An 8,984-nucleotide genomic window follows, 5' to 3' on the forward strand; every position below is an offset into this window, starting at 1 on the left:
GCTGTTAAAATTATTATGGATCACAGAAGTCTAAATTTTGAAAAATTAGAAAAGTCAATTTTTTAAAATAAAATTAAAATATAAATATTATAAATATTCTTACGGTAATTCAGGTAAAATTGAGGTCATAAAGTCAATTTACCATTGGCAGTTTTTGAGCTCATTTTGACAAACCATGGTTTTGCCAATGATATTCTTATGCGACAAGAAAAAATATTAAACCAACCTATATCCATCTTAACTTTGGATCTATCAAGAGGTGAGAAGGTCAAAATTTTCAAGTTTTGCATTCAAAAAAAAGTTTGCACCTTTTCAGATTTGATCTGGAGTAAAGATAGATATAGGGTGGTTTTAATAAGCATGAAATTGAATGGACAAGTATCATTTGGCTCTAAGATTGAAGCAGACCTTATGTTGAGATTGGTTGGTTAGTGAAGCTGCTTGAAGGATGACCTTGTGCTGACACCTGAGAAAGGGTCATCAAAATTTGGAGAAACTATTCTCCTGGAGAACCTTACAACATCCATTCACAACAGGGGCTAAGGAATATAAGGTTGGGATGAAACTATGTGCAGAAGGAAGAAGATCATGAAATATGGACCATGGAATTGAGACATAAATTGATGCTAGCATGAGAGAGACCAAGAAGCGTCAAGGATTCTGCCTGCTGTAAGATGGGTGCCGCCATTTTGTTCATGGAACCATGGAGTTGGTGCAAACTCAGCATATACTGGAAGTATGTTAATTTTCAAAGTTAAAAACTATGGACAAAGAGGTCTTAATAGAATGCTATGTTGCAATAATCCTGTTTTTGGTAGCCATTATAATCCCCAATCAGAAACTATGTGACATACGGAAGTCTGGGAAACATAAAACACTGAGATGAGCACTGGATGGGAGTGGTATAAAATTCGTCATGAAGTAGATATCACACATTTTTTCTACTTTCTACTGAAACCTATCTATTAGGGATGGAGGCTCCAAAAACTATAAAACAAATCCTTGAAGAAACACATGAGGAAGAGAAACCCACGGTAGACAAATATGGAAGTTTCAAATGCAGACTGATTGAGAGATGGCTCAAATGTAGTGTATGGTAGTGTCAAATTTGGTGTTGTTGGTTATAGAAATATTGTTCATAATTTTATGGACACAATCTGTATGCCCTGTTGAATTCTCATGGTTATGAAGGCTTATGCTCTGACTGGTCTCCTCAATCCACCTAGGTTTCAAACTTGAATTGGCCATGTCTCTGGTGCTGAGGATCAAGATTGTAATAAAGAGGGTTGGTGGTGGTTGGTGCATTTGAAAATATTCCTTAAAGAAGTCATGGTCAAGCAAACAATCCACCGTCAATTAGGTTCCATCAGTGCTGCTTGAAATGATTGATGGAGGTCTAAAGTGGGAATAGTCGAGCTGCTTTAAGGCGTTTTCAAGGAAACGTTTATTCAATTCCAGGGGTAAATCTGGCGTGGCCAAAAGATATGATTGGTTGATTTGTGGTACAAACTCGAATCCAACATAAGAACTAGATTTGGTTTCGGCTCCAGGCTATCACGTCGGCGAACATTTATGGTTTATTGGATAGGGACTATCCAATGTCTCCTCCTTTCCACATTGTCATTGGTGAGACCTACTCACCTCCATGATTGTTTGTATCGATGTTTCGAGCCATCCACCGTGGCTCATCATCGGGATAGATCAGTAATTACTGATCTATCCCGATGATGAGCCACGGTGGATGGCTCGAAATGTAGATACAAACAATCATAAATTGTCAACCAGGGTGCGTAGACTGATGAAGTATAGGTGCACAATATGTGCTTAGAAGTTGTTTTAGTAGGTCGTTATGTATTTGTCAAGGTCTAGTCCTAGGATGGAGGTGATGTTTGTCAATTGTATTAATGTTGTAATTCTTAAGGATGTTGATTAAGTTTCCTAGGAATTAATCGCTATTCAATCAGTTTGTGGATGATGTGAGGGTGATTTTACTTATGTTAGATTGTTGGGATTTGATTTTAAATCTCTTTGCTGCAGCTCCTAATTCTCTAAGTGCAAAATGGAATCTTACTCTAGCAGCTATGAAGGAATACTATTGAACTCAATTGTTTTAGGAGAGGTCTTCTCGCTTGTTCAATTTCTACTCAAACAAAGTAATCCAAGCAACATCTATGAATTGAACACACTTCAATTATGCTGGATAATAAGCAAAGGAAATAACTGTGTAGTACCAGGTATAAAGCAAAGTAAACAACAGCCTAATCTAGGTATAAAGCAAAGTAGAGTTCTTATGCAGATAACAATTTGAAATCATTATACAACATGATCACACAAAACAGAGCAATTGAATAATTGAAGGAAATCAGATTGTATTTGATTAAAACCTGCCACTATTTGTAGGGGCCCTCCACATAGCAGTTCAAAGCTTCAAATTAGTACAATGCTTGCACACAAAAACCAAATTCATTCACACGAAAGTCACAAATTGTTCAGAAAACATATCATTCGGTGCGCACCCAAATAACAATGCGACCATTAACTTTATAGCATGTCTCTTGCATAACTGTATGAGAATCCTAAGCCTAATATCTCTTAACCCTATCTAAACTTATATCATGAAACCATCGTTTTTCTATTTTGAAAGAAAAACAATAAGGTTTCAACTAATCTTGGGCTTTGTTCTGTGTTAATCCGGCGGTTGACTCAAAGTTTGACCATGATCTCCTGTGCCTCTTTTAGAAAAAAGTTTCAAGTGGATAATAAGGTATCCATGAGGGAGTCATCTTCTATCCATCTGCACCTTTCGTTGCTAAACTGGAACTCTGGAACCTCGCGAACAATGAAGGCAACTACAGAATCCTAGACTAGCTGCGGAAACAGGTGGATTCGGTAGCTAATTACAACTTTAATTAAAAAAAATAGGGTATACAGTTGAATATGAACAAGAAAACACAATAATGCATACCTTCATCAAAACCTTATAGATATGGCTTTATTAAGTGGTAAATATATATGAAAAAGAGAGGATTATTGGGCAAAAGGATGTCACGGTAAGACAATCTTCAGACTCTACAAACAATGAATGGTTTAATTTTTTCTCGCTCTGTTAAAGCCCTTTGGTTGACCATTTCATGGGTCCTGTGCGAATTTTTTTTATGGTTTCTAGTTGGTTCCCATTCATATCAAGGAGGCAGTCTCCCTCCACAAATGGCTACAAAGCCTTGTTAAGCTTAAAAGCCATTTCAGTTTTGCACCTATGTCATTTTGATCACGCTGGGACATCAGAATATAATTGAAGAAGCCATATGAAAGAAGCAACCAAATAATCCATTGCAAATCCGGGGAAGTTTCCCTCCATCTCAAAGTGTGCAGAGTATAAGGGTGTGAGCAGTATAAATCTAAGACCGCAAAGGTTCGTGGGGGCAGAGGAGAACAACTGCGAGTGTGGAATGGTAAAGTCGCACACTACCTTGGTCTTCACTATCAGATTTATTCCAAAATATAGAGTTTTGTGCTACGATGCATAATGGAAAGTTAATCGCCTCTAGATGAATTCGACCTCAATATGGATAAATTAATCGAAGTGAGTGTGGCAGCAGAGCAGAAACTGGGTTATGATTGCTAGGGAAAAAACCTCTCGATGAGGGTTGTAATTAATAGAGATGGATTCCCTCAGAATAAAAATTCCAAAACAGAGAGGGAAACAAAAAATCGCATATCCAAACATCATGAGGGTATGGACAAAGATTCATCCCTCCCTGAAGTCAACCTGACTAAGACTGATCTGCCCAGGAAAAATCAACAAAATAAGAACATCAGGTATAGAGATAGAGGAAAGAAACCAATCAAGGCAGACGAGGAGATACAAAACATGATCCTAGGAGTTGACTTATATTTGGAAAATGTGGTCAAATTGCAAAAGAAATTGTTGGTGGTTCGATGGGAGTTTATGAAGATGAATGGGGTGAAAATGAAATAATGGATCCAACAAAGTTGGTCCTCTCTTCTTGGCTAGAGGCCTAAAGTCATTGAGATGATAAATGGTTGTTTCAGGTACCATTTTTCGCAAGAAGAAGATGCTGCTAAAATTGCGGCCCTCCCTTGGGTCAAGGGGAGAGGGTTCTTGTTTTTACAAAATTGTAAAGTGGGCTTCGATCCAGTGAAGGAGAAACCTAAATGAAAAATCATATGGGCTAAGATGTTGGGCTTCCCCGTTGAACTGTCAACAAAGGGAGTGATTCGTGAAATTGCTAGTAAAATTGGAAAACTTTATTATGTGGACGAAGGATGTATGGGGCTTCTTGAAAAAAAGGCGACTTGGTTTCTGGTGGAGGTGGACCTATCTGGTGGTTTTCCGGATGCCATTAACATCTATTGGGCAACCTTCTCAATCCAGAAGAAAATTAATTATTGGGAAGTCCCCTTCAGGTGTTTGGGATGTCACAGCTAGACACATATTGGTGAATTGCCCCTTCTGCCATGGGGCATCTAGAGAGGCATCGGAAAGACTGAGTCCAGTTCATAGATTCCCTCCTGGAAAGAAACATATATAGTTACAAGGGAAAAATACACAACCAAGGTTGGAGACGGCAACTGAAGTAACCCAATCAGATACGATCTCACTTGTTAATGAAAACAGGGTGGCCCCTGAAGCACATTCTGAACCAAAAAATAAGAACATAATCAATGGGACCAATAAGAAACCCTCTCTGCTACTGCACCGAACCCCAACCAAGAGGAAGGATATAATGCCAACAATGAAGCAATCAAATCCAACAGACTCTCCCTATGTTCCCCAATATGCAATAGTAATATCCAGGATTCCTATATATCTCCTAGCTCGGTGGACAAAATTTATTGGCTCTGGCTGGCAACCCAAGTTTGGGGCTAGAACCTTTATCCATCATAAAAAAATGTATTTCAAAATGAGGACATGGTTGAGAATAATGGAAAGGACAAAGCATAGACAATCAACAAAAGGAAAAAAATCTCCAAATACAGGAAGATTACTTTGTATGGTTTGAGAAAAGGAGACCATAATACTCGCTTTTATGAAGTGGTGGAGGAGACATTGTACCCGTCCTTTGACCCCAGACCTTCTAATATTTCAAATGAATATCTTGGGACAACATCTGACTGGGACCTTAGAGCATCGATTCCTGTACAATCCACCATCTCATGAAGATCATGTCCCTTAACGTCAGGGGGTTGGGATCTGCCCAAACAATTAGATCCCTCAACCACTACATCAAATCAAAAAACCCTTCAATTGTATTGTTGCAAGAAACCATGGCATCTAAAGAGAAAGCGTTGGAAATATTACTCAAAATTTTTCCAGCCTGGTGTGCATGTGCCACCAGTTCAAATGGAAATTCAGGTGGACTCGCCTCTATCTGGAATCCATCAGCCTTTTCTTTTCAGGCCTATCAAACATGTGCAGGGATTCTTTTGACTGGATATGGATTGGGGACGAGTCAAAGAATTCGTATCATGAACATATATGCTCCTTACAACAACATAAAACCATTTTGGGAAAAGCTTGAATTATCTGGAATTCTTGATGTTCGACCGATTCTGCTTGCTGGAGATTTAAACTTCACCTTGAATTCAGGGGAGATTTGGGGACAAAAGGTTGCATCAGACCCTTTGGAAAATTATATTGCTAAGCTCTTGCAGAGGAAAAAGCTCATCAATTTTGTACCTTTAACTTTTTGCTCTACATGGCGTAATGGTCGGATTGGTGATGAGGGCATTGCCAAGCGGCTAGACCATTTCTTGGTGGATTCAATTTGATATCATAAGATGATCTAGCCATAGTCTTGGACTTTCCACACTGGCATCTCTAACCATGTAATTATTGTACTGGAATGGCATTATGAACAAGAACAACAAAAGATCCCTTTCAAATTCAATTCTACATAGTTGAGTGATCCTGAGCTTCAGGGTCTGGTCAATGCCTTTTGGTCTTCTCCGATTCCTGTGGCTAGCGATATTCCGGTGTCTCAGGTTTAGTTTAAGCTTAAAAGGTTGAAATCTGAAGTCAAATTCTGGATTGACAATCAGAAAATCAAAATCAAACAGGAATTAATGGAAATTGAGAAAGAAATAGAATTATTGATGGATCCGATCGTCCCTGGTTTCTTTTATGAACACCAAAAAAAAATGCGTCCTATAAATGATGTTGAGAAGGAAAAACTTCTCAGTGTCCAAGAAGAGGAATGGCGTCAAAAAAGCAGGTTGGTCTGGTTCAAGAGTGGAAACAAAAATACAAAATTTTTCCACTAGGCTGCTACAAAGCAAAAGCATCAAAATTCCATTTAGGCTATAAAAACTGAAGATGGGTCAATTCTCACATCCAACAGGGACATAAAAAAGGTGGAATTCAAACATTTTAGGTCCCATTTTAAAGCAATAGATGGTGACTTCATGGCAGCAAAAATGGAGTTGGCAAACTTATTCCCCTAGATGGTTAGTGAGGAGGACATTGAAAGGATGGAGGTACCGATATCGAAGGAGGAATTATTGCAAACCCTGAAAGAAATGGCTAAGGAAAAGAGTCTTGGGCCAGATGAATGGCCCGTGGACCTTTTTATATGAGATGATGGATCCAGAGCTGGTCAGCATGGGAAAATCAATCAAGAATTCTGGGCACATTCCAGGTGAAACAAATTCAACTTTATAAATCTAATTCCTAGAAAATCCAATCCTCGCTCTCTTGACGAATATAGAACAACTTCTTTATGTAATGCATTTTACAAAAAAATATCAAAACTTCTTGCATACATAATTAAAAGGATTTTGTTTCCTCACATTTAGTTGGAGCAATTTGGTTTTTTTTCCAACAAGAGAATTCAAGATGTCGTAGCAATTTCTTAAGAAACCTTGCACTCAATCAAATCCAGAAAATTAAATTCGTGCATCATGAAAATTGATCTAATTCGGGCATATGACTGCGTCGACTTGGAATTTTTATTAATTATCTTATAGAAAGTCGGTTTCCCTCATAGACATGTTCGATGGATCAAAGCATGCTTCTCCTCAGCTGCTATGGCTATCCTTATTAATGGTGAACCTACCCATTTCTTCAAAATATATAGGGGGCTCCGTCAAGGCTATGCGTTGTCCCATTTTCTCTCCATACTGGTTGATGTAGCTTCAAATCGCACTAGTAGCACGAGTGCTGCAAGGAAGATAGAAAGCCTCCTAGCAACAATCTCTGGGCTGATTGTAGACTAGTGCCTAGGACATATTAAAGAGAGGAGTGCTTAAGAGATCATTTGTGAGGGTTTTTCAACACTCCAATTGTCACGTAAAAAGGTAATAGGATGGGATTAGTTCAATAAGCCTTCACTAAGGTAGTTTCAAGCCAACACACAGATCCAAATGATGAGGGAATATTTGGAGCAATCTCAAAGTGAAATGGCCTCTTCTTCTGGTGGCCGACACACAACAATGAGATAACTTAAAACTGAAGTTGTAGAAATGGTGTAGGGGAGGAAAGGAAGGAGGGAAGTAGATGCATAGGGTTGTAACAAATAGAATCCTCAGCAGCAATGTTCCAGCAGAAATATGGAATTCGATGTATAGGGCAGTAAACAATACAAAATCTTAAGAAAATATTTTCCAATAGAAATATGGAAGAGGTAGGAGGTGGAGTGATAGAAACAACAGAGTAGTTATTGAGGTTTCATTCCTGTGAAGTAGGTACCTCTATCACCAAATAGGGTGAGAAAGGTTGTGCTCATATAGGTACTGCAGGCTAATCTAATAACACAAGTAAAGTTGTAGTTACTACAGGTACTGTAGGCTATTGAACAACACAAGTAAATCCATAATACACATAGGCAATGTTCTCTATTTAGCAGCCCGGTTAAATCCATGAACCAAGGAGAAACCAACAATCTCATTACACTATTTCACAGAAGGAAAAACAACTTATGAAATGAGTTTACAGAAGGGAAAACATATTGCACATCTATCATTCTTGGAATCAACAGGGAAATGCCATTTATCTTAAAGGGTCCAAATAACCAGTCCATACATTCAACACAATATCAGCGAAGCCCCCATGAAAACAAATTGAACCGAAATGGCATCTCAGAATTCAGACCGCTCAGGTGAGAAATTCTGGAACTAGCCAACCTTTGTTAAAGTTTTTCTTCCCCCTTCTTATAAGAAGAGGGGGAGCTAGAATTATAGTTTACAAAATATCTGAGCCAGAGCTCTAGCTGTCCTACTAGACTAGTTGTCTTGGCCTATGTAAGGCGTTATTTCCCAAAACGATTACAATTGGGATTCGATCCCTTCTTGGAAATAAATGGAAATTGCAGAACTAAAAAGAAAACTGGAGGATGATGGAGGAAGTGTCTATTCTGCTGTCCTATGAATGGCCTCTGGTCAAGCCACTTCTCTGTCATCATGCGCCCCTCTTCTGTTTAGCTGGTTCCCTGTCGCTTCTGCCTTTACTACGTGAATGACTCATTCTCTAGAGCATGGAGTGGATTGACTGTAAGTGGTTGTCTCGACAGCCCTTAGCTGTGTGTTGGTGTGGAGCATCATGTCGCACCATTATGTCTTCCTGAGCCCCCCCATACTGATACACCACCACACCATACTCTTATTCAATGTTGGAGCTTCCAACCCTTCGTCTTTAAAAGCTCTATATCATGCTTTGAAGCTTTACGGTAGCGAGACTTTTCCTTTAAAAAATATTATGGAACAATGAGTGTAGATGCACCTTAAACCCCTTTTGTTTTAGCCCCCATTTTTGCTTTTCTTATGTTATGACTAGGGGCTATAACCAGGGGCTTAGCCCTCAGGCGTTAAGGCTTTCAGGCTCTTGTCCGGGGGACTTTTTCCTTTGTTACATGAAATCCCACACTTCAATGCTTTGCGAGGGTTGCCACTGTTATTTCCTCATGAACCCTGCGATTGACAATCCACGGGGTTGGGCCCGCCAGAAGTATCGCAATCGCACGGCGGGA

The sequence above is a fragment of the Pinus tabuliformis genome, chromosome J (assembly GCF_031772625.1).
Source record: "Pinus tabuliformis cultivar Carrire ecotype Pingquan chromosome J, CPIR1, whole genome shotgun sequence".
Classification (NCBI taxonomy): domain Eukaryota; kingdom Viridiplantae; phylum Streptophyta; class Pinopsida; order Pinales; family Pinaceae; genus Pinus; species Pinus tabuliformis.